This window comes from Nycticebus coucang, chromosome 2 (genome assembly GCF_027406575.1).
Source record: "Nycticebus coucang isolate mNycCou1 chromosome 2, mNycCou1.pri, whole genome shotgun sequence".
NCBI classification, from domain to species: Eukaryota; Metazoa; Chordata; class Mammalia; order Primates; family Lorisidae; genus Nycticebus; species Nycticebus coucang.
In genome coordinates this window covers 47,664,093-47,692,065 of record NC_069781.1, presented here as the reverse complement: position 1 = coordinate 47,692,065, position 27,973 = coordinate 47,664,093, and the positions used below count along the sequence as shown (strand labels likewise).

The window sequence follows — 27,973 nt, the reverse complement described above, 5'->3', positions numbered from 1 at the left end:
CCTCTTCCCTTTTCTGTACTGTGCTCTTTGGAAGTCACTATGCACAGGCTACATGTACGAACCTGGGAACTGGCATGTCTACATCACTAACTTATCATTTTTCTGCATAAGATATTTGTCTCTTTTCATGTGTCATTTATTTATTCAATCATTTATTTATGTAAGTACAGACTCAAATATTTTATAGTTTGACTTCAAATCCAAAACTACTTATGTTGTTGTTCAAGTTATTCCAACTTTGACCATTGGAAATGCTTTCAGTTGGCACCTAGCTTCCTCTGTATACTCCCCTCATCATGGTTTTCTTTTCCTTTGAGCTTATCTTTATTTGATGTACTACACAGTATTGCAGACTTCTCTTGTATATTTCTAGCCCCAATCCCAAATCAGCCATTTCTCCATCTCCATGGATCTTTTTCTTTTTTTTTTTTAGAATGGTAGTAGAATCAAGATCTGTGTAGTAGGTGTGCTCACTGCTACCAGGAAGTCATTTTTTGGTCCCTTCTAGTTGACAGAACAAAGAAAGACATGTCTAAGTGTATGTACATACCAGAATATGAATCATAAATGCACACACACTAATCTGTGAAGTATAGAGGTGTATGTGGATCATGCATGCACACACATTAATCTGACATATAGACGTGTATGTGGATCATGCACGCACACACACTAATCTGTGATGTATAGACGTGTATGTGGATCATGCACGCACACACACTGATCTGTGACGTATAGACGTGTATGTGTATGTGGATCATGCACGCACACACACTAATCTGTGACGTATAGACGTGTATGTGGATCATGCACACACACACACTAATCTGTGACGTATAGACGTGTATGTGGATCATGCACGCACACACACTAATCTGTGATGTATAGACGTGTATATGAATCACGCATGCACTTACACTAATCTGTGTATGTTTAAAAATTTTTCCATGTTAAACTATCCGAGTGCTTGAGATTGTATATGTATATATTATACATATGCATTATTTAAAAATTAGTTTCTACTGATGTCTCTGATTTTATTATTATTATATTTTTAGAGTAAAAGTTTTGCTCTGTTACTCAGGTTGGAATACAGTGACATAATCATAGCTCACTACAACCTCAACATCTGGAGCTCAAGTAATCCTCCCTTCTGAGCCTCCTTAGTAGCTAGGAATACAGATGTGTATCACCACAGGTGGCTAACTCTTAAAACAGTTTTTGTAGAGATAGGTCTTTGCCCAGTCTGATCTTGAACTCCTGAGTGCAAATGATCCTCCTGCCTCAACCTCTCAAAGAGCTGTTTGGTTATAAGCATGAGCCACCAGCCTGATCATGTCTCATTATAATCCATTACATTGATTCATAGACCATCCTAGTCTGCTTCCGTTGTCTGTCAAATTTTACTAAAATACTGAGAAAACTGATTCCACAATACCATCATTTATGTAGTTGTTCAATTTCAGTATAATGCACAGCAGTATCATAATTGCTAACTGGCACCACTACAGAAACCGATTTCATTAACTGGAGTACAGCTTATGTATAATTCCTTACTTTTCAGACATTATTTATTTTCAAGGATATTACACCAACATCATTTCCCTGAGGTGTTTTGTACATTTGTAATACTAGTTAGATTGTTTCATCAAACTATGTACACCATTCCATGATTTCCATAAGCACTTAACTGATTTTTACAAAGTTTGCATGTAAGGATTAATTTTTGTGGTATGAAGTATTATAAGTCTAGAAAAAAATGAGTATTATGAATCCACAATTATGGTGTCATAAAAAAGTTGTATCACCCTAAAAATACTCCTCTATGTTACTTATTCAACCCTCATCTTCCTTTTCTGAATCTCTGGCAATCACTGATATTTTTACTATTTGTATTGTTTTGTCTTTGTGCCAAAACACCATATATTGTAATAATTTATTATCTATACTGTTCAGTTGGTTAACATTAATGCACTTTGCTTCTCATTATGCACTTAAAAGTTCATTTGTATATTTACAACATTCAATAACACTTTTTATGGCAGAATAATATTCCATTTCATCACTTTACAGATTGTTCATTCATTTGCCTATTAGAAGATACTTGGTTGCTTCCAGTATTTGGTGATGAAGAATAAAAATGCTTTGAACAGGTGCAGGAGAGAAAGATGGCGGCTGACTAACAGCTTCCTTGCATCTGGGCACCGTGAGTCCGGGGAGATAGGACTCCAGGCATCTCTGGCTGGTGGGATCTGCCTATCATCACCCCTGCAAGGATACAGAGAGTCAGCGAGAGAATTCGGGACCCCAAGAGGAGGACTAAAACATTGGAAAACCGGCAAGTGGTTGCGTGTGTTCAATCGGTCTAAACCCGCCCGCAACCGTAAGTTCAGTAGCAGCGAGACTGCAAACCAGAAAATCCTTACCTGTGAACTGTTTTGGTGTCTTTGGACTTGGCACTCAGTTGAGCTGCCTTGGGGAGAGCCTGAGCAGGAATGCGGAGAACTTTGGCCATTGTCTAGGGCCCCAGGATGAGCCGCTGAGCCAGACGGAGCTAATAGTGTTTGGCTGTGGGCCACAGGGAGCCATTGTGAGCCATCTGCCCCAGCAAGCTCCGCCCTCAGGGTTGAAGAGCTAGAATAGGGTGGGAGCTGGTAACCCAGCGCCCAATAGCCTAAGGGTGGGGTCTGAGCCGCCTTGCAGCCCTAACCCTCAGGGGCAGAGTGAGACCGGTTTTGGCACACTGGGTAAGTGGATAGCCACTTCAGCAGTGATTCCAGTGACAAGTACTTTCCTGGGAAGGCTTCTGCTCAGCAAGTTTACAAGTTCAAAGTGCCTTTTAAGTGGGCTGAAGAGAGATTTAGGGTGTCTACCTGCTGGGGTTTGAGAAATCAGCAGCCTCCAGTCGTATCAGAACTGTGATTAACATCTCATACCCTAGAAGACCATGTGTTGCCCAGACAATATTCAACAACATATACATACTGCTTTGTTTTTGGTTGTGTTTGTTTGTTTGCTTTGGTTTGGTTGTTTTTTTGTTTATTTTGATGTTGTTGATGTTTTGTTTTTTAATTTCAACCTTTTCAGTACGGATCTTTTTTCTTTCTCAATGTTTCTAGTTTAATTATAATTTCCCATTGCTGCCTTTTTTAATAACTAGAACTTCATTTTTGCTACTGTTTCTACCACTATTATTTGGTTTTTCACCCAATTTTATCCCGTAAAGTTTTCTGTTTGGTTGTTTTGGTTTGATTTATACCATTTTTGTCTTTCCTCTCTACTTGGTGGAAGTGGGGTACCGTGTCTGATCAGGTTAGCAAAGAGCTGCTGACTTCAAGGGACGCACCCAACTGGGCACTCCCAGAAGGTGTTTTTTTTTTTTAAGGTTGTATCAAAGTACCCTACTGTACACCTATATTGCTCTGTCTCCCTATTTCTGTGCCTCTCTTCTTTTTGTCAATATTCCTTTTACCCATCCCCTCTCATTTCTCAATTTTTTTTTTTTTTTCACTCGGTTCCCCTTTCTTTCATCCCTTTCTTGCTCTTCAACCTTCTCACCTTTCTGGTACTGTACCAAAAGGACTAATCTAACCCTTAGTCCACAGGCACAAGACTTAAAGAGCAAGAGGAAGTAAAAGGAAAATTACGGCAAGGAAACAGATAAAAGAAATCACTCATGAGGAAGAATCAGCAGAAAACTCCAGGCAACATGAAGAACCAGTCCAGAACAACGCTGCCAAGGGACCATGAGGTAGCTACTGCAGAGGATTCCACCTATACAGAAATGTTAGGAATGACAGAAAGGGAATTTAGAATACACATGTTGAAAACAATGAATGAAATGATGGAAACAATGAAGGAAACTGCTAATAAAGTGGAAAATAACCAAAAGGAAATCCAAAAACAGAATCAAATCAGAGATGAACGATATGAAGAATATAAAAAGGATATAGCAGAGCTGAAGGAAATGAAACAGTCAATCAGGGAACTTAAAGATGCAATGGAAAGTATCAGCAACAGGATAGACCATGCAGAAGAAAGAATTTCAGAGGTAGAAGACAAAGTTTTTGAGATAACTCAGATAGTAAAAGAGGCAGAAAAGAAGAGAGAGAAAGCAGAATGTTCACTGTCAGAATTATGGGACTTTATGAAGCGTTCCAACATACGAGTTATAGGAATTCCAGAAGGGGAAGAAGAATGCCCCAGAGGAATGGAAGCCATACTAGAGAATATTATAAAAGAAAATTTCCCAAATATCACCAAAGATTCTGACACACTGCTTTCAGAGGGATATCGGACCCCAGGTCGCCTCAACTCTAACCGAGCTTCTCCAAGACACATTGTGATGAACCTGTCCAAAGTCAAGACAAAAGAAAAGATTCTGCAAGCTGCCAGGAGTAAGCGCCAGTTCACCTACAGGGGCAAATCCATCAGAGTGACCGCAGACTTCTCTAATGAAACTTTCCAAGCAAGAAGACAATGGTCATCTACCTTTAATCTACTTAAACAGAACAATTTCCAGCCCAGAATTCTGTACCCTGCTAAGCTAAGCTTAAAAATTGAAGGAGAAATCAAACCATTTACGGATATACAAACATTGGGGAAATTCGCCACAACAAGACCAGCTCTACAGGAAATACTTCAACCTGTTCTGCACACTGACCACCACAATGGATCAGCAGCAAAGTAAGAACTCAGAAAGTAAAGGACAGAACCTAACCTCCACACTGATGCAAAAGATAAAACTAAGCAATGGACTCTCACAAAATAAGATGAATAGAATAATACCACACTTATCAATTATCTCAATAAATGTTAATGGCTTGAATTCCCCACTGAAGAGACATAGATTGGCTGACTGGATTGAAAAACACAAGCCATCCATTTGCTGTCTGCAAGAAACACACCTGGCTTCAAAAGACAAATTAAAGCTCCGAGTCAAGGGTTGGAAGACAATTTTTCAGGCAAATGGAATTCAGAAGAAAAGAGGAGTTGCAATCTGATTTTCAGATACATGTGGATTTAAAGCAACTAAAGTCAAAAAAGACAAAGATGGTCACTTTATATTGGTCAAGGGAAAAATACAACAAGAAGACATTTTAATTCTAAATATTTATGCACCCAATTTAAATGTTCCCAGATTCTTAAAACAGACCTTACTCAGTCTGAGCAATATGATATCTGATAATACCATCATAACAGGGGACTTTAACACTCCTCTTACAGAGCTGGACAGATCCTCTAAACAGAAATTAAACAAAGATGTAAGAGATTTAAATGAGACCCTAGAACAACTATGCTTGATAGATGCATATAAAACACTCCATCCCAAAGATAAAGAATATACATTCTTCTCATCACCCCATGGAACATTCTCCAAAATTGATCATATCCTGGGACACAAAACAAATATCAACAGAATTGAAAGAATTGAAATTTTACCTTGTATCTTCTCAGACCATAAGGCACTAAAGGTGGAACTCAACTCTAACAAAAATGCTCGACCCCACACAAAGGCATGGAAATTAAACAATCTTCTGTTGAATAACAGATGGGTGCAGGAAGAAATAAAACATGAAATCATTAACTTCCTTGAGCATAACAACAATGAAGACACAAGCTACCAAAACCTGTGGGATACTACAAAAGAAGTTTTGAGAGGAAAATTTATTGCTTTAGATGCCTACATTTGAAAAACAGAAAGAGAGCACATCAACAATCTCACAACAAATCTTATGGAATTGGAAAAAGGAGAACAATCTAAGCCTAAACTCAGTAGAAGAAAAGAAATATCCAAAATCAAATCAGAGATCAATGAAATTGAAAACAAAAGAATCACTCAGAAAATTAATGAAACAAGGAGTTTTTTGTTTTTTTTTTTTTGTAGAGACAGAGTCTCACTTTTTGGCCCTCAGTAGAGTGCCGTGGCCTCACACAGCTTACAGCAACCTCCAACTCCTGGGCTTAAGCAATTCTCTTGCCTCAGCCTCCCGAGTAGCTGGGACTACAGGCGCCCGCTACAACTCCTGGCTATTTTTTGGTTGCACTTTGGCCGGGGCTGGGTTTGAACCCTCCACCCTCGGTATATGGGGCCGGCGCCCTACCGACTGAGCCACAGGTGCCACCCAAGATACATGAATAGAACCTTCTCTAAAGATGACAGACGAATGGCTAACAAACACATGAAAAAATGTTCATCATCTCTATATATTAGAGAAATGCAAATCAAAACAACCCTGATATATCATCTAACCCCAGTGAGAATGGCCCACATCACAAAATCTCAGAACTGCAGATGCTCGCATGGATATGGAGAGAAGGGAACACTTTTACACTGCTGGTGGGACTGCAAACTAGTATAACACTTTTACACTGCTGATGGGACTGCAAACTAGTATAACCTTTCTGGAAGTATGGAGAAATCTCAAAGCACTCAAGCTATATCTCCCATTTGATCCTGCAATCCCATTACTGGGCATCTACCCAGAAGGAAAAAAATCCTTTTATCATAAGGACACTTGTACTAGACTGCTTATTGCAGCTCAATTTACAATCGCCAAAATGTGGAAACAGCCTAAATGCCCACCAACCCAGGAATGGATTAACAAACTGTGGTATAGGTATATCATGGAATACTATTCAGCTATTAAAAAAAATGGAGACTTTACATCCTTCGTATTAACCTGGATGGACGTGGAAGACATTATTCTTAGTAAAGCATCACAAGAATGGAGAAGCATGAATCCTATGTACTCAATTTTGATTTGAGGACAATTAATGACAATTAAGGTTATGGGGGAGGAAAACAGAAAGAGGGATGAAGGGAGTGGGGTGGGGCCTTGGTGTGTGTCACACTTTATGGGGGCAAGACATGATTGCAAGAGGGACTTTGCCTAACAATTGCAATCAATGTAACCTGGTTTATTGTACCCTCAATGAATCCCCAACAATAAAAATACAAAATAAAATAAAATAAAATAAAAAATTATAAAAAAAATTAAAATAAAAATATATGCTCTGAACATCAGTGTGTATGTTTTTGTGTAGCTATAGTTTGCAAATCAACTGGGTAGTTAGGAATTAAATAATGGAAAAATTATTGGGTTGTATAAATAAGGATACTTTCAGCTTTATAAGAAACTGCTTGCTGCCTTTAGAAATGGCTGTACTATTTTGCATTCCTACCAGTGATAAATGAGTGTTCCTATTTTTTTTTTTAATTACAGTCTCACTCTGTCACCCAAGCTAAAGTGGTACAGTGTTCATAGCTCATTGTCACCTCATACTCCAGGGCTCAAATGATCCTCCTGCCTCAGCCTCATAAGTAGCTGGGGCTACGGGCACAGACCATTATATTCAGCTATTTTTAATTTTTTTTCTAGAGATAAGGGCCTGGCTGTGTTGTCCAGACTGGTCTGGGAATCCTCCTGTGTTGGACTCCCAGAGTGTTGGAATTACATGCATGTCCTCATTGCACCTGGACAACTTTGTCGTACTTTTTTTAAAAAATTGCTGATATAACATGTAATGATACCACATTGTTGTTTTAACTTTTCATTCCCTAATGACAAACAATGTGGACCATCATTTCTATGTTTGTCATCTGTATGGCTTACTTGGCAGGGTGTATGTTCAGATCTTTTGTCCTTTATTAAATTGTTCTTATTGCTCAGTTTTGAGATTTCTTTGTTTAATTTGAATTTTACTGCATTTTTGTTCAATCTTATTTCTGAATCCTATTGAAAAGAATTTTCTGGAAAATTTTAATTTCAAATAAAACCCAGTTATTGATAACTTCGTATCCCTGAAAAGCTCTATTTAGAGTTTTCTCTTTCTAGAAAAGTCACAGGACAAAAGAAGAAACTCCTAAATATCGAAAGCTATTGAATAACAGCTGACCTGTACATAATATGGAAATTTGTAAAATAGATGTAGACATTTAATCACTAACCCTGATCGTTCCACCAATCATGTGGAAATATTAATAACATTAATGAACGTAAGTAATCCAATTCACAGAATCTTATCCTCTTCTTTTAATTCAAATGTTCTTTTTTTCCCAAATGCCCTTTTCTTTCCATAGAATTAACAGAAAATTTATATAACTGCAATTGCAATCATTTCAAATTCTTCTTTATTCCCTCTGAGTATGTTTTATGCCTCATTTCATGCTCTCTGCTTTATTATTATAGGGTTTTTTTGTGCATATGTCAGTAGAAATAATCGTGTTTGATTCTAAAGAACCCTTCTGTTTATCATAGATCCCCAGAAACTTCCTTGGTTTAATTTTATTATTAAGCATTCAAGAATGCTTAGAATGGAGGTCAAGGAAGAGTGCTTAGAATGGAGGTCAAGGAAGAGGTCTTTACCTGACATAGAAAAACTCTGGATGTTGGAAATATTTGTAATGAGCTTAAATATTTTGAGAGATGTGCAAAATAAACTATATGCCTTGTATAATTGGCTTTCAAGAACAGCAATTATGTCTACAAATCTATGAATCTGTAGACCTTGTGATGTACATAGAAATGGTTGAAAATGTGTTCTTGAAACTGACCTGAAATCAAAAGAAATTCAACTTAGTATTTTTCAAAGATTTGCTTAGTAAGTGGAAGATTCTCATCCACAGCACCTAATAAAGACTTAGTTTAACAAGAGACATTAGGTATAGTCCTGAAATGTATCAATTTATTATTAAGAATAGAGATAAAGGAAGAATAACTAATATTAGACAAATTAATTGTTGATGATATCGAAATAAATTATAATTTAATAGCTTTGTTGTGGCTTCTGTAAAAATTAAACTATGACTTTGAAAAGGAACTTCAGAAATTGCTATATGAAATACTGGCTATAATTGGTATATAATGCATGTAGTTTACTGTTCTTATAATGGTAACCAAAGAAAATATAAACATGTTCCATAAAAAATTGCATTGAATTACATAATTAACATTAAAAATTGCTGTGAAATTGAGACTCAGGGTAGGTATTTTTAAAAAGCATTAATAAATATAATATTATTTTGGAGTAATAGAATACTACTTAACATATTTTGTTATACTAGATATTTAAAATAATTTCTTTTTAAATATGATATCATATTTTATATTATAAAAATATAAAACAGAGGGCAGTGCCTGTGGCTCAGTGAGTAGGGCGCCGTCCCCATATACCAAGGGTGGCAGGTTTGAACCCAACTCTGGCCAAACCGCAACAAAAGATAGCCTGGTGTTGTGGGCGCCTGTAGTCCCAGCTAACTGGGAGGCTGAGGCAAGAGCTGGAGGTTGCTGTGAGGTTGCTAGAGATTTGTCTTTCAAAGAACATGGAGTACATATGCTTTTTTTCCTACTGTTCTCAGCAAGGACGATTAACCTCCCACCCCTTTGATATTATGTATAAAACTGAAACATAAAGAGAAGACGATAGGCTGACTTGGGACCTTGGCACCCAAGAAACAATGTAATGGTGAGCTCCCTGAGTATTTTTCTTGGTTCATATATGTCAATCATGTTGCTAAAAAGACAACAATCTGGAACCACGCAGAGGCATAGACAAAAAAGGACACAATACATTTTTGCTCTTCCAGCCAATAGCCAAAAAAAGGCAGTGTGAAAAGACAGAACCATTTTAGACAATAAGTGTTTTATTCTAACCAAGTACAACAGATAAAACTGTGGGCCCATGCCAACCATGCCAGCAAAAGCAGAGAGGGAAATCCAGACCTCCACAATCGCCAGATTGTATCTGGGCATGGCAACTTCGTCTTCTCCACTGAGGAGTATCAGGGAAGGCTAAGTAGCAAGCCAGAACTTAGCATTTGATCTGTTGGTAGCAACAAGCTCCAGGCATTCTGCGGTAACAAGGGACCCTGAAGTTAGTCAAGCCGAGGTGAAATTTAAGGCTATCTTCATCTTCTTGTGCTCCAGTTTTTTTGCAGATCTCTCAAGCCAAAGAGATCTTAGATTCTGTTGACTTCTCTGTAGTTCTTTTCTCAGCTTTCCTCAGGAATGCACGCCCCTCCTAATCCTTGTTTCTTACAACCATTGTAATTGGGATCACTTTGCTCCTGCTCCATTAGTGCTATTCCTAACTTCACATCTCAAAGCTTCCAAGTTCCAACATGCAACGAATATGATTCTTTTGATACCTTGCATGCCTTGGAAAGAAGGAGACTCTGAGAATTTAGTCCAAGTTCTTCTGTCTATTCATTTTGAGCTGACAATTTTATTGTACAGGCAGTCCTCAGGTTACAAACAAGATAGGTTCTGTAACTTTGTTCTTACACTGAATTTGTATGTTAGTCAGAGCGGGTACATTTACCTATTATCTGTAATAACCTACTTTGTAAGTGTGAGTTGTGATTGAGTCAGATGTTTGTAAGTCAGAGGTTTACTGTAAGGAATTCACCAAATGTTGCTATATATAAGCACATCAAAGTTTGATGTTTCTTTTACAAAAATAACTATTATTAGATTGTGCAAATATCTTATTTCGTTGTATATTATTTCATCTACGGATAGTTTTTTATCCAGTAAAGTCTATTCAGAATACTGCAGTTAACAACTTCTTTCATCTTTCTTTATATTTATTACAGACATATGTGAATATTAAGATTTCTAGGAGTGAAATTGGTAGACAAAGAAAAACTAAATCTCTAAGTTTAGAGGATTTCTAATTGCCTATCATAAATAATTTTAACAATCCACACTCCAATTAACAGTATATAAAAGTGCCTCTTCACTTCCTCATACCCTCATTGTTACTAGGAAACATAAATATATGTGCATGGGAGATTTGAAAATATCTAATTTGTTTCATATTTATTTAATTGTAAGTATAGAAACATTAATATGTTTAGCTATATTTATTCCTGTAAACTATTCCTATCACTTACTAGATTATATGAGATTCCATTAATTTCAATGCTGGCTGGCCTTGTTAGATATCAGAGGAGCATGTGTAGTGTGCTTTCCTTCTGCAATTCTACACTATTTTTTTTCTTTTCTACACTGATCCTATATTCCTATCTTTTCCCAATTCCACACAGCTTTCATCTATCTATGTTTTTATCCACTGAGGCAAATTTCCTTTAACACTTTTGTTTTCATTGCCTAAAATTCTTTTATGAAATAATTAATATCGTGATTCAAAATGATTATTATTAAATTCAAAATATCTGGGATTTTTGTATTAACAATGACTTTTCATTGTACCTTCTGACTCATTTTCTTCAGTTCATTATGACATACATGCCCCAGAAGAAGGAAAAGGAAGTTGAGAAAAATGCAACGTTATCATAATAATTGAACAAACCCAAATATGTCACATCGTCTAGCCAAACTATTGATTTTATATGCTCTGCTGTTTTCTTTGGTGTCAGACAAACCTGCGATTATATTCCAGTTGTACCATTTATTAACTTAGTTACAAAGAGGCAATGACGTATCTTGGGCTTCAGCTCCCCTTACCTATAAAATGGGAACAAACCACCTTGCTCAAAAATGCGGAATTCAACAAGATGTGTTATTTGATGGCAGTGTCAGCTACTGGTTAAGACCTTATATCGTGAAAACAAACACCTTGGTTCAAATTCTGGTTCAAGCTTTTACTTCTCTGAGCTAATATAAGTTCTGAGGTCAAAACCTTGCCTGTAATGACTTCTTGATCTATGATTATGGTGAGGAATATATTCTTTGGTACCATAATTTTCTCATTTGTAAATTAGGGATAAATGTAACTAAAGAAATGAATAATTAAAAATTGCATGATGCTAAGTATGCCGTAAATGTTAACTCTATTACTTCTAGGCACTTTTTGGACATTTATAGGAGTCATTCTTTAAAGAAAAGAAAGAAAGAAATCAACAAGTGAACTACCTTGGAAAGAAGGCCTTTATCCTGTTCTTATCTTTACTTGTGAGTCAACTATGAGAATTCTTGCTGACCCTAAGACCTGGGAGAGAGAAACCTCTGTGGTCTGCAGACTCTTTGACCATCTAGACCAGGGAATTGACACGTGAGCAAAGTCCAGTGGCCCAGAATCCTCCTTGTTATGCATCTGAGACATCAAGTGAAACCCACTTACTGTATTTATTTTTACCCATATAGAAGGTAATTTAAAAAATGGGCACAGCATATATAGTTATATTTTCCTCTTTCTTTTCCCAAAGTCATTACAAAGAGAATATATATGGGGTGGGGGGTGGGGTATGTGTAACAGAAAAAAAAAAATCACATCGATTTCCTGCATTTTAGCAAATCACAGTCATCATTCATAAAGTGTAACAAAGAGTAATGATTTGGATTTGGTGTAAGTTGTTTTATGCTGGCATCCTCTTAAAGCCAATAAACAGCACAAGGTTACAAATAGATATCATATGTAGGTGGCTGAAAGAGGCAACCATCTTCCCTTTGGTCTCATGGAGCTGTGCCCAGAGTGTGGTGGTCTCAACCCACTGGCTCAGAACATCTGTGGACTCATGCCAACACACAGAGCCTATTTATACTGCAATAGCTGAAAACAAATCTTTTACCACTTCACCTATTACTGCACTTAAGGTTAGGGTGACAGTCCTTGAAGGATCTCTACCCAAGATCCCTCTCCTTGTCTATCCACGATCCCTCTCCTTGTCTACCCAGATCCCTCTCCTCGTCTACCCAGGATCCCTCTTCTCATCTACCCAGGATCCCTCTCCTCGTCTACATATGTGTCCTCTTACGGGTCTCCGTGGCCAAGCCCAACCACAGCTGTCCATAACCTCAGGATCAATTTCTCTGCCCAGCATGTAGTTAGTGAATGTGTTGCTTCATAGCAGGAATCCAAGTCAAATAACTGTGAACAAAGTCTGTGGTGTAGGTGGCTTCTATGCTTGCATTTAAACATTAAAAAGGAAAGGAAAAAGAAATATTGCTGAATGTGCCTCCTACAGGTTTTTGTAGTTCTGACCTCCACTTCTGACCCTTCACAAATGAAACACCCATTACCTTTTGTCTAAATGTTTTAGAAGCCTATGTGACTGAACAGAGAGCTTTCTGAGGATTGCTTTTACTACATACCTTACATCTGAGAATTGTCTGTGTATTATTCTGAAATCATTGGAGGGTTGACTCATTCAAGGAATATCTACTAAGGGACTTGGTTAACAATCAGGGCAACCAAATAATTAAACAAAGGCCTTGGTTAAAAGATTTTTTTCCTGCATTTCTTAATGTCCTTTCCACTGTCAATAAAAGTATTATGTTGAATTTTATGGTCGTTTTATTTTAGGATCTAAGAGGTTTATATTTTAAAATATTTAACATGGAAATATTATATATATAATGTTATATTATATATAATAACTATTATATTAATAAGGTAAAAGAAAACTGTCTTCGGATGGACCATGATATAAACTCTAAATTTAAAATAAGTTATGTTCTACAAGTGCTATTAAATGACAATTTTCTGATCAGCTGAATATATGTAGGACAGACATTAAAGGCTGTTAAGAAGGGGTGATGCCTATGGCTCAAGGAGTGGGGCACCAGCCCCATATACTGGAGGTGGTGGGTTCAAACCCAGCCCTGGCCAAAAACTACAAAAACAAAAACAAAAACAACAACAACAAAAAGAATGCCGTCTATCTACTTTGAAAGGAGTCACCCCATAATGTGAATGTAAAGTTAAAAAGCTTAAGTAACACAGAGATACTCTATAAATAAAATAAGAAATATCAGAAATTTGTTATGAAAATATAAAAATGTTTTATAGACATTAAGGGCAGGAATGCGTAGAGCTGGGATTGAGATAAAACTCCAAATCCAATCAAAGCCGCCTCCTGACTGCCCCTCTCTGGTGTCTGCTGCATTCTTCCCTCCTGCTTCACGATGTATTTTTTCCAGACTGTACAGCTAAAGAGTCAGTCACTGGCAGTTTCTGAATTACGCCAATTACAAAAACAGAAACCAAGAAAAAAATAATTGGTTTAATTTGGGTCAGAAATAGGCTCTCCTCATGTCCAATCAACTGTGTAAATGGATTAGAGTGTGTAAATTATACATTTTTTAAATAAGCAAAGCAAAGAAAAAAGAAGTTCTTAGAACAGTTGAGACGGGTGAGAACTTGAATGATTAACAGAAAGACAGAGCGACGTATGTACATATCTGAACCATTAGGACCCCTTTCTATGACCTCTAACTAATCTTATTTTTCCCAAGGCAAACCATAATCCCAAACCCCAAATCTGCCTTTTATATTTTAAAACAAGAATAACTAGGTCTGAATCTGTATTTTTTTTTTAACACATGGATTTTTTTCCTTCAGGGCTCTCCTTTTTTCAGGCAGGGTACCCTGGAGGATATTAAAGTGTCATTGACATAGCTGCTGGTCTTGACTAAGTTATTCCTGCAATGCAAATGACCACATTGGCTTTTCAAACAAAATTTTGGTAACACTTTCTAGATTTAATGACTTGAGTACCTGCCTATTGAGGTCACCATATAAATATACTGAAAAAGAAACAAACAAAAAAAAACATTTCACCCCTTATGTGCATTTTATATAGTGCCTTCCAGTGGCTGTCCCAGCTGCTGTGAATATCTCCTTCATGGGAGGTCCAGAACTTTCCTTTCCTATGTAACACCCCGTCACATGTTTGCATACTTTTAAAACATGAAGGAAATTTGTTTTCCAGGTTTGCAAACTTAAGTCATTCAATATGTCCAGAATAAATGGTTGACGTTTGGGGGAGGACTTGGGGTGATGTCAGGTCAGTTGGAAGAGAGTTTCTTTCAGGCTGATCAATGGAGAATCAGAAGAAAACATAACTGAATAGGTGCATGTTAATCAAGACTAAAATTTATGTCACTGGTCACATTTACACAAATAAAAACAAGTGAATATTTTAGAACTTCCATTACGATGCCATGAAGAATTAAAAGAATATTAAATCCCTAAAAATTTCAGGACTATTAAGCCAAATGTAGGAGCTGCAAAGTCCCTCAGAAGTGACTGGCAATTAGTAAAGGCAGAGGGTAAAAGAGAAAATGGAAGATAATTAGAAAGTTGCAAAAATTTAGGATAAATACGTCTGGAAATTTAGTTTGTACAACATGAGGACTATACATATTAATATTGTATTGTATTTAGGATTTTTGCTAAAACAGTAGACTTTAGGTGCTCTTCCCACATACCACACACACACACACACACACAAACACGCACACACACAAACATACAAAATTATATTAGAAGATATATATGTTAATTTGATGGACTATAGCAACATTCCAGTATGTATATGTATATCAAAATATCATGTTGTAGACCTTAAATTTATATAATAAAAATATTAAAACACAGGAAATTATTTAAGATATGCAAATTCAGTAATGCTAGTTGTCACCTCTCTTCTGGATATTCCCAGTACTTAACCTTTACTCTGATAAATAATAGATACTTAATAAAATGTGTTGAATGAGTAAATAAGCAAAGATAGGACAATTCAAATAAATAGGAAGGAGGAGAAAAGTGACTTTGAAGAATCCACCCATTATATCTGCAGACCTACTCATAATTATGGTTTCCAGAACGAGCCTGTTAAAGGGTAGTTTTCTGGGCTTGAAAGCAGAAGTAAATACGACTTATTTGACAAAGCAAATACATCTTTTCAGTGATTTTCTAGGGCACATGGAGTGACACAAGGAACATTCTGGACTGAGATATCAGGAACTATCTTTTGGCTCCCCCTAGGGTATGAACTATAAATGTAAAAGTGTTTTAAGCACTTGGGGAAAAAAACGTATGCTGAGATATAAAACAAACTGCATGAATGCACTGCAATACTCGAGTCATGACTGAGTCATTAATCAAAACCTGGTGCCGTGAGGTAGAGTGTTTAATGTTATCATAATGGCAGTATCATGCATGGTGGCCCGAATGGGAATGTTTCTATGAGACTTCATCGGGAATTTACTTGTTTGGTCCGAATACCAACAACCAAGAGAATTCAGAGACAACCAAAGAAGCCTTATACAAATCATGCAAAACACAAAGAAGAAGCAAGAAAGACAGTGAACTGATTAAATTGCACTAGCCCTTTGAATTTGTACTTATTTTGTTATTGCTATAATTGTACATATTTATGAAGTACAGTATGATTTTTCAATACATATATACAACATAGAGTGATCAAATCATGGTGAATAGAATATCCCTTACCTCAATATTTATCATTTCTTATTGTTGGCAACATTCTAAGTCCTCTATTCTAGCTAGTTTTTATTTCTAATTCTAACCATAATTTTAAAAATAGTATTTCACAGAAGTAAAGTAATTACTCTCGGCTATTGAAGACCGGCCATGTCTGAGGCTGCTAGCTAAATTCATTTATGTTTTATCATTTAATCGTCACAACTGTGCTTGCCACGTATTACTGTCTACAGCAGCATAATTTAATACATTTTTACCCACGCTTCTTGTCATATTGTATAATAGTGATTGAGGATTTTGAACCCAGACTTCTCATTTCAGAGTTTGTCTTTTCTTAGGAACATGTTGGGATTTATAGCTGCAATCCTGACAATTTAGTGACCTCTTTAAGGATAACTGCAGTTTACAGATCGCTCCCTACTGGGTGATTAGGTACTTTCTACGCTCATTTAGTCAAAGACTTCATGTTCTGCCTTGTTGATGTCACTATTGCATCTAATTTATAGTTCAAAGATTTTACACAAAGAAAGAAGAAAGCCAATTTACTGCTGATTTAATTTCCATGTCCTCTAGGTAATCTGGCTTTTTTTTCTTATAATTTTGTCATGGCAGCTGTACAATATTCACAAACTGTTCACACTAGGGTTACTCACTGTTCTTTAATTTCCATAGTTAAGCTTTAAGATGACTGATATAAAGTAGAATTTATATTTTTCCCTGAGAGAGGTAAATATTATTTTAAAATTTGTGTAAGATTGATAGTGGTTTAGAAACAGTAACATCTATCTATAAGTTGAATTCCAACTTCCAAGCTGCCTTCCCTCGTCTGAAACTGTGGTCAGGTTTCGTTGAAACTTCACTTGAAAACTGACTATACTCAAACTCCAAATTCTAGTTCATTGGAATTTGGATACATCTATCAGTAAATTAGGCACAGTGATTTATTTAGGCTTGGAAATGTGAATATTGTCAATTCAACCAGAATGAAAAGCAGGGCTTTTTAGGAACTCTAAGATCTGAATAAAACTCTCTATATTATTGGGGAACAGCCTTAAACTACACTGTGAGTTCTTTCCCAGTGACTGGCGGATGAGAGGGTGAGGGAAAACAAAGAGTCAAGCGCAAGGAGAAAGTTTTTTAAGAAGCTGGCTGGGAGACTTTCCTCCTCTAAGCATGAGGAGCAGCAGAAAGCCTCTAGCTCCAGGCTAGCTCTGTTTTTATCACACAAATCACTATTTTTTTTTTTTTTTGTAGAGACAGAGTTTCACTTTATTGCCCTCGGTAGAGTGCCGTGGCCTCACACGGCTCACAGCAACCTCCAACTCCGGGGCTTAGGCGATTCTCCTGCCTCAGCCTCCCGAGCAGCTGGGACTACAGGCGCCTGCCACAACGCCCGGCTATTTTTTTGTTGCAGTTTGGCCGGGGCTGGGTTTGAACCCGCCACCCTCAGCATATGGGGCCGGCGCCCTACTCACTGAGCCACAGGCGTCACCCGACACAAATCACTATTTTAATAATCAATCTCACGGGGAAGGCTAAACCCCTATGTCATGGTTCTTGCTGGGCTTGTATTTTCTAACCAAACTATTTCTTTAACTAACTATGTTAATTAAACTGATTTACCTTGTCCTGTTATTATTCTAAGTTATTTATGATCTTAACACAGAGCATGGGGCAGGGATCATGTCCAGGAGCAGGATGTCCAAGCAGACCCCAATCAGACCATGCACACAAATCTCAGGAGTGGCCATTTAGTCCTGGGGAAGCCTCGTGCACAGACTGGCTGTCACTACTACCAATATTGAGATGACAGAAGAAAGGAGATATTTCCCTCCTGTCTTCCTGAGACACCGTATCTCTTAACAAGGGTCAGGTGCCTGTCCTGTCTCTAGCATGTTCAGCATTCCCTGGTTAACTCCCCAAAGCACTCACTCTCCCTCAGAGGGCAGATCCCCACCCCCAGCAAGCCTTGTCTCTCATGCTCAGTGACCTCTGAGCCCAGTCGTGCTGGGGAAGTGGTGAAGCTGGGGGAAGACAGTCTGCTTGAAAATGCCAGGCTTCAGGCTGTCACACTTTGCAACATATTTTGGGTTTCTCAGATCCACTTTTCTTCTGTCTCTGTTCCCTTTTGCTTATCATTTGCAATCATTTTCTTAATTCAATTCCTAACATACTTACAGTAAACAATTGAAAATTGGTTTTAAGCTTATTAAATCTTTATTTCTAGCAATGAAGCACATCAAGATATGACTCTTCCCTTGAGTACCCACATGTCCACCGGCACTATGTAAGCCATTCATTACTTGCAAACGAAAGTATATAAACTGATTCAGAATTTGGTATAGAGAAACAGGGATTGACATTAACAGATCTGGAAATTTGAGTTTACTGAACTAGAGACATTGGCAGAGAGTAGTAAGTTCTCTTTCACACCCCTGCCCCAACTCCCAACTCTGCCCCATCCCTACCCTTGCAAACTGAGGATGGCAATCCTGCAATGTGTTAGTAAAACAGCTGAATATGTCATCTGCTATACCTTGAGACCCATATCTTAAGTCCACTGTGACTGCAAAATCAGAGTGAAGGGAGGAACATGTCATATGGTCTGTGCCGGCTGATTCTGCAGGCTTCAGTGAAGTCCTGAAACACACAAGCTTTTCTGAAGCTGGCTCATCTAAAAGCAGACAATGAAAATAATAGAGCTTTACTAAAATGAAGCCACTTTTGCCTGTGGGCTGCAATAAACAGGGACCAAATTTCTGAAAATCTGTAGCCTTACTAGGTTGGAGAAGGCAAATTCTACACACTTATGGCAAAAGTTACTTTAGACAGCTTTTAGTAGGTAGGAGGTTTGGCAGGCAATAAGATTAGAGCCTAAGGGTAGCCTGGCATTTCTATTCACCTACAAACCCACAATCTATTTAGAAGCCTCAAACTGACTAAAAAATAAAGAAAGGAAGGAAGAAAGGGAGGAGGGAAAAATGTAGAAAGAAATTACTTTGGGAATGCATGTTGCAAATGGAATATTTAAGCAATTTCTCCCCACTGAACGTATTGATTTAATAGAGAATTTGGGTGGTAGGAAAATGTAGAAAACATCCTGATATTCCTAATGACCAGGATCTCATAAGTGTCCATTGATGAGATGCTGGGTGTGGTGTTTTACATTCTCACCAGTTTCAAGTGGAAGTTTCCCTTGCTGTTATCTTTCTGCTGCACTAACAACCAAATGTGTCCTCACTGCTATATAAACATAAGTAAATATAGAATGTAATGTAGAAGACCTTGGTAAATCTTTGCATTTTTCTGGGTAATATAGAACTTGGATATAGTTTTTGATGGTGTCATTACAAAATATTTAAGATTGCTGTCCTGGTAATAAGAATATAAGAAATCATTTTTCATTTCTTACTTTGTGGTAGATTTTATTCTCTGAGTGCTCAAACCATTATGCAAAGAATATACAAGATTTCTGGGCAGTGCCTGTGGCTCAAGGAGTAGGATGCTGGCCCCATATACCAGGGGTGGTGGGTTCAAGCCTGACCCCGGCCAAAACTGCAAAAAAATAAAAAAAATATATACAAGATTCCTATTGTTTATATCTGATTTATAGAATTTAAAGGGATGAAAATCTAAGTGGTTATTTGTCATTTATTATTCCAGGGAAGTATTACCCAGTATTTATTATTCTGAGGAACATTAGATATATAACCCCCTCCTCAGAAATGGGAGTGCTTCATTGAGTTGTTGGAGCTCCTTATTTATTGCAGTTATTAACCTTTCGTCAGATGGGTAGTTTGCAAATATTTTCTCCTGTTCTGTCGGTTGTCACTTTACCTGTTATTTCCTTTGCTGTGCAGAAGGTTTTAGCTTGATGTGATCCCATTTTACCTTGTGGTACACTTGAAAATAACTAAAAGAGTGAAATTGTAATGCTCCTAACACAAAAAGTGCTAAATGCTTGGGGAGGTATATACCCCAATTACCCTGATTTGATTAGACACATTGTTTGCCTGTATCAAAACAAGATATGCACCACATAAATATATACATTATTATGAACCCATAATAAATAAAATACAAAAAATTTTAAAATGAGATTGCCCTCATCAAAGAAATTTGTGTAATCTTGCATAGACAATATTTTTCCTTGAGCATCAATATATTAAGTAACATATTAAATCCTGTGAGAAGACTTAATTTGAAAGAATTAACAAATTTAATAAGCTATATGGGGCCATCTGGAAAATATCCAGCCATGTAATGTGAAAATAGACATACATGGTTGGATACTTTCTGGTGAGCCCTTGTGCATATTACTATGAACTGAATGTTTGTGTCTCCCCATATTACCCTGGTGAAATTCTAACTGTCCCAATGTGATCATATTAGCAGTTGGGGACTTGACATATTTGAGTAATAAAGATGGAGTTCTCATGAATTGGCACCCTGGGCTTATGAAAGGGACACTTGCTAGCTCCTCTGTTTTCCTTCAGCCATGGGAGGATCCGAGAAGCAGAAAGCAGTCTACCCCAGGAAGGAGGGCTTTCACCAGGCCTGAACAAGATTGACACCCTGATCTGGGACTCCTAGCCTACAGAACCATAAAAACAATGTGTTTATGTGATCCATAAGTCACACCATCTATGATACTTTGTGATAACAAGCTAAAGTGACTAAGATGCAATGTTTTAAATTTGTTTTGACTTGTGAGTTAGAAGTACTTTTAAAAATTTCCAAATTACGGATTTGAGGTAGAGAGATAGATTTGAAATGTTCATAATTCCATATACTCATGCAAAGCTCTATTCTTAAAGAAAACAGGAATTGCAAGAAGACAAATATATTGGTGTTTAATTAAAAAAGTGATATTAAAACATATTCTAAAAGTTCAATTGTTCCAACAACAACAATTGAACTTTTAGAATATGTTTTTAAAAAGTATCCAGTGTACTCAGTACTATTGGGAAACCAATTTATAATAACTCACACTTGCATACGAAAGTGAAACACAACTTTAGACTAGGATGAAGGAGAGAAGGGGAGGGAGAGGAAAGGGAAGTGTGGGAGGGTTAGTAGGGGAACCACAACTGTGGAGCACATTGCAAGTACAAGTTGGATCTATCGTGTGTAGAACACAAATGTCCTAATGCTATAATTGGGTAAATGAGATGAAAGCTATGCTGATTAGTATGATGTAAGCACTCCAATTTGTACAAATAGTCAACACACTGAAAATGGCATAAATGTATCTATGATCTATGTACAAAAGACAATAAAAATAAAATAAAATATAAAAAAAAAAAGTTCAATTGTTTCCCCTAAAACAATTAGAAAAGCTGAATCAAAATTATATAATTTATTAATTGAGTAAAAGTGGAAGGTATTATTAAAGTCTCAAATTAAATATTAATTACTATAATTTAACTTTGATTAATTCATTATAACTAATTGCTATTGATGTTAAATAATGTGAACTTCATTTATATTTCATCCTGAAATATACTTATGTGGAAAACTTTCTTTAGAGTAAAATGAAAAATTTTCTCACCAGAAAAAGTTGTATTTCTCATCTTTTAATATTGTATATTAACACTTTCATATGAAATCTAATGCATATGAACCCAATCTCGCTGGGAAGGTTTCTAGACAATGTTTGCTAATGAAATTTTTCCTTTTCTATCTAAGATGCTACAGCACAGGAAAAGGTAATTTAAAATAAGAATTTTGTAATAGATACTTATTTTTTGTATTTATTTATTTATTTGTTTATTTTTGTAGCCTTTGGTAGGGTGCTGTGGTGTCATAGTTGACAGCAACTTCAAATTCTTGGGCTAAAGCGATTCTCTTGCCTCAGCCTCCTGAGTAGCGATATTTGCTTTTTGAAAGCCTCCTGTCTCATCCTCTGAATTTGTGCTTTTGGTATTAATGAGTAGCAACGGAACAATCATTAACCATAGAAACACAACCACTTGATGGTTATTACTATCAAGTATAAAAATGCTTGGCTTCCATACCTAGATGTGACCTATTTAGATATTCATATTTTTTTTTTAAATAAACCAATAATGAACATGTTAACCACTAATTAACACAGAGCCACAGTGATCATGGTAAAAATCTGTCCCATAAACTCGAATGAACTTTCAGTCATGAACTAGGGCAAAGGAATTAGTAGTTTGTTCCAGATGTTGCTGAAGTAATGCTTAGCATAGTGAGCTAAAAGCTTCATCTCACAGGTACACGTCTTGCTTTTCCATTTATAGCTAACATTTATATCCAAAGTTAATTAATATTAAGGTAACTTATAATGTGAGCATGAACTAAACAATATTCAGTTAAAAATTATGCAATTTAAATTAAGCATTTGTAATAATTAAATGAGTATAGGGAAAACTAGAAAAATATGAATGAATCTTCCATGCTGAAAAAATGATATGTGGGGTACCATGTGAAGTGAATGATATTATGGGGAAGGAAACTGTCTTAATGAGTAATAGCAAAATTGGAAACTTATTGGACAAAAAGAGAGAAACATTAATGCAATCTTTTTAGGGAGATTTTGTATGGTTGATGCTATTTCAGAACTTGATATAGGCCTGTTCAACATTTCCACTTTATTCTGGCTAAGTCTTGGGAGGTGACTTCCAAGTATTGGTCAATTTCCTTCAGATTTTCATATTTCTGAGAATAAAGTTTCTTATAATATTCATTAAGGATTTTTTTAACTTCTGAGGAGTCTATTGTTATTTCGTCTTTGTCATTTCTGATTGATGAAATTAAATAATAAAAAATTTTTAAAAATTAAAAAAAAGAGAGAAACAAACATATCAAAACCAGAGACTCTCCAGGTATACAACAGAACACAATGTGGGAATTAAAAGTGACGCTGCATATGATAAGAGGCTGATGAAATTCTGATTTCAAGAAATGGAGTATAGAAAGCAGGGAGTACTCATGGAAAACCCGCTTGTGAGGGCAATGGGCTGAATCTTGGTTCTGTCTTGAGTGATCCCAATCAATCAAATTCAGGTCGGCCTCAATATTTCCATTTCTTCCTATGTAAGAATTATGTCTCCTCTTTTAAAAAGTAGTATTTGTTTAAGAGGTTTTTTTTTTTTTTTTTAACTGGCTGTTTCTGGGATCAAATGCATCACAATCCTAATAGTCACTGATAATTACAAGGGTCATGCCCCCGTGGGATTAAGAAAAATAGCAAGGTGATTAGAAGACGCTTGTATAATTTCTCTTTGATCACTTGACTGCAATTAATAATACTTTGCCTTAGTTATCCAGAGGATTACTTACATTCACTTTACTTGTGTTAAACTACCAAACACAGCTGAACAAAAAAAGTCAGAACAAGTGTTAAGATGTGTCATTCAGACTAAGCCCTGGGCCATGGGTGTAAATGCATGCCACATTGTATATATTTTATTTTGCTTTATTTTTTAAGTAAACAATTCCTTGTGTCTTAATGTCTTAGTAAATTTCAATTAATCTTTATTTAGCCTTGGGTTAAAATAGTATGTTCAGGCTTTACAGAGAAGAGGAAATTGGTTTGGGTTTATCCCACAAGGAATTTCAGTAGTGTGCTGCACCCCACCTGTGTCCCACCCATCCTGTGCTCCACTTCACACTTCTCATGGCCTACTTTTTACTTGGACCAATGCTGCAGCAACCAGCTTCCTACAACTGTAATCTGCCTGTGTCTGCATCAGCTTCTCATCCATGTAACTGAGAATTCTTGCGTCTGTGCCTCTCAGAGTAGGATACATCTAGGAACTCACTCTGAACTCACACAGGCACAAAGCAGTGCAGAGAAGACAGGAAGGATCTTCCACACAGTAACAGTGGGAGACCAGAGTTGTTTTTCAAATACTCTCTTTCCAGTTACTTCACACATTACATTTTCTTTTCTGTGTGTCTTTAGAAGATACTGGAAGATTGGGCAGAGCTGTCCATAGAGTTTAATTTTAAAGACAGGGGCTGTCCAAAGGAAGGTTACATATATTCACACTTACATGAGATTCCACTTTGGGGGGAGAATCTATGCTCAAACATAATTCTGAGAAGAAGAGTAGAATGAATAAGTGAGCAACTCTATTTACAAAGCATTGGTTAAACAAGTTTTATTTTATTCCAGCTAAGCTACCTATTTCATAAATTACTGGGGGAAGCTGCCACTAACATACAAAAAAAGAAAAAGAAAGAAAGAAAAACAGTACAGTCTTGGCTTTCTGGGTCTGGCTTTTAGTAATTCTGGTAGTTCTGAACCCATTGACTAAGGGAGATTTGTTACAGACAGCTCAGATGAATTAATGCAAGAAATAGTTTAGTGCATCAGAGTATTGCATAAGTCACTGAATTTTTGGTTTCTTTGCAGTTTTGTATTTTTGAAATATAGCCTCAATACTACTTTTTTTCCTTTTTGTATAAAAAAGGGTAGATACAAATAAAACCCAAAACAGTTATAAAGACATCTGTGGAGAGAGGCTGCAGCATCTGTTCTGGCTGAACCAGTAAAGCACCCAAAAGTCACACTGTACCACGGTACACGCAGCGCTGAAAGAAAACCGTGTTTGCCAGAAAGCAAGCACTTTTTATGGCCTTGCTGCTCCGTGCTTCATGTGAAAAATACCTGCTCCCTACAGAAAATGTGACTACAAGCTGTATGTAACTTGCCATCTGAAATGGACATCCATGTGATGGACCATCTGAAATGGTCAGCACCAGTGACCAGTTCATCGTGACGACGTAGTGGGAGATCCTTACCGTTTACTGGGATAGCTTGAACGTTCTGGTCTCTTTGTATGGTAGGTAGCTCAAGGTCTAAAAGTCAATCACCCCAGTCAAGAATGAGAAAACAAATAAAATTAATTAAAAGCAGTAACATAGAAGTAGTATCTGACGTAAGATTTCTTTGCTTAACCTTAGCCTCACAGTGCTCTCCTGAGTAAAGTTCAGGCCCTTGTTCTCTGAGCACTTGGTCCTACCATCCACTGTGGGGTACTTCATTCTGTTAGGCTTGGGCAACGACAGGTTGACTTACTGCTCACTTATGTCTGTACTGTGGTCTCTTCTAGGCCATCTGGACATGAGGTGTAAACCCTCGACCTTACCACACAGACCTCATTCAGGATTTTGATGCTGTCTTAGTCCACACCATTTTCTTTGAGACAGAGTCTCACTTTGTCACCCTCAGTAGAGTGCTCTGGCGTCATAGCTCACAGCAACCTCCAACTCTTAGGCTCAAATGATGCTCTTGCCTCAGCCTCCCACCCAATATACCACATATTTTTTTTTTCTTATTTTTTAGAGACAGAGTCTCACTTTATCACCCTTGGTAGAGTACCGTAGCATCACAGCTCACAGCAACCTCCAACTCCTGGGCTTAGGAATTCTCTTGCCTCAGCCTCCCGAGTAGCTGGGACTACAGGCGCCCGCCACAACGCCCGGACATTTTTTGTTGCAGTTTGGCTGGATCCGGGTTAGAACCCACCACCCTCGGTATATGGGGCTGGCACCCTACCCACTGAGCCACAGGCGCCACCCTATACCACATATTTTTTAACACTTTCAACTCTCAGCTGTTTGTTTTCCCCACAGTATTCCGGCCAGGTCATTCTGCCCATTGATATCAATACCACAATATGTCAATCTGCCCTCTGCATGCCTCCCCACCCCCTTCTAAGAAGTGCATGCAGATTTTTAGGTCTCAGACTTGGGAAATTCATGCAGCATCCTTTTTTTCCCCATTCGAGCATCTTTTGTCTTACAAGTAAAGGCACTTTAGCTTTCAGAAAACAACATTTCCTATTTGCCAGAAATAGTGGGTTTTATTCTAGACTGCCACATTATTTTCTGTGAAATAACGATCATTATGCTAATGTTGGATGTTTTGCAAAGGAAAATGATTATACACTATTCTGATACAAGTGCCAGGAAATGTGTTTGTGGAGGGAATACATCAATGTGCAAATTAAACATTTTTCTCATGGAGATTTGTATTTATATCATGGATTACTTCATGTTCATGGAAGAAGGAGAGTCCCTCCCATTGCATTTAAAATTAATGGCAGATAATCTGTACTGTTTAATTGGTGAGACATCAAACAATAGACACATAATGAAGTGTGAGTTTGTATATTTTTTCCTTAAATGTTTAACTGAAAAACACTTGCTTTAAAAGAATGTGTATACGTGTGTTTAAGTATATATGTGTGTATGTATGGTTTATGGACATATTCTACTATCTAGTAATCAAATGAAAAGTTTAATTTATTTGTTCTTAATCTTTATGCCCATACTTTTGATATTCAGGGATCATTTCAAGGGTCATGTAATTTTCATGATCTTAAACAGTCCTTTTTTCCTTAAAAATAGCAACCAATGACATTGAGCCTTGTTTGAAGATGTGACAGTATTTCTTCCTAAAGTTTATAGGATCCTGGGCTACTTTAAAAGGTGAAAGGGTTTTTTTTGTTTGTTTTGTTTTTTTAAGCTCTACATACACTATAGTCTCTGATTTCTCAATGCAGTTACTCTGTAATCACAGAACATTAGAAGTCAGGAAGTGGATAAATTATAGCATGATATTCCATATAATATACAACTTCCATAAAAGTATGTCTAAAGTAAGCCTTTAATTCAGCTGAGAAAACATACTCATTAAAATATGCTATTACTAGAATTGCAACACATATCGTACGTAGTAAATTTGATGTTCACTTATCAGAGTTAAAAGTTTCATAAGTCTCTTTTTGGAATGTGTATAAAAGCTAAATTTTCAATAGCGTCCTGTAGGCTGGGACCTTTAAAACATCCCTTTGGACTACCATCTATCACACAATGATGACTAGGGAATATTTTTTAATTCTGTCAAATGTCGCTTTCACTTCATTTGCCATCAGCTATCAATGTGATAAGGCAACATGCTGGTTATGTCCAGATCTGGTCCTGTAATTGAAAATATTGGTTACAGCTTAGTCAATATGGCCAAAAATCCAAATTTTAGTGATTGTTCTCATCCAAAGCCAGATTTTTAATGCTTTTAAAAAACTTTTCTGTTTTGTTCCTATTGTTCTTTTTGTTCCTCCCAAACTCTAGCAAAAGCTAGAGCCTCAAACAGGAAAGTAATCCTCATCACTTACCACTCATAACCTGCTAGAAACCCTTTTATTTTATTGCTTTTGTGAGAAGCAACCTTTAGAAATCCTAGGTTTTATAGCATGATCTTTAGGTGGTGTGCTGCTTGGAAAAGTTATTTTTTATCAACCATTTGCATATAAGTTAGGTGAAGGCCGCTACGTGTGGTTGTTTTGTTTCCTGGCATTTGCAATACTATAGAAGAGTAACTGGCACGTAGTGGACACAAAATAAATATTTTTTAATTAATGAATTTAGAAGTCATTTACCCTTCCATTCTTGAGATATTTTATTAGGTGGGATATGTTCCAGCTCCATCCATGTAAACGTGAAAGAAGTAAAGTCTCTATCTTTTTTAAGACTGCATAATATTCCATGGTATACACATACCACAATTTATTAATCCATTCATGGGTCGATGGGCACTTGGGCTCTTTCATGACTTACTTGGCTATTATGAATTGAGCTGCAATGAACAATCTGGTGCAAATATCTTTGTTATAAAGTAGTTTTTGGTCTTTTGGATATACACCTAGTAGAGGCATTGCAGGATCACATGGCAGGTCTACTTTTAGATCCCTGAGTATTCTCCATACTTCTTTCCATAAGGGACATATTAGCTTGCACTCTC

General features: G+C 36.9%; 1 pseudogene; it reads right to left on the bottom strand.

Annotated features, from left to right (window-relative positions):
- Nucleotides 1-27,973, bottom strand: part of LOC128596495 (cell cycle progression protein 1-like) — a 101,990-nt pseudogene that overhangs the window by 59,439 nt on the left and 14,578 nt on the right.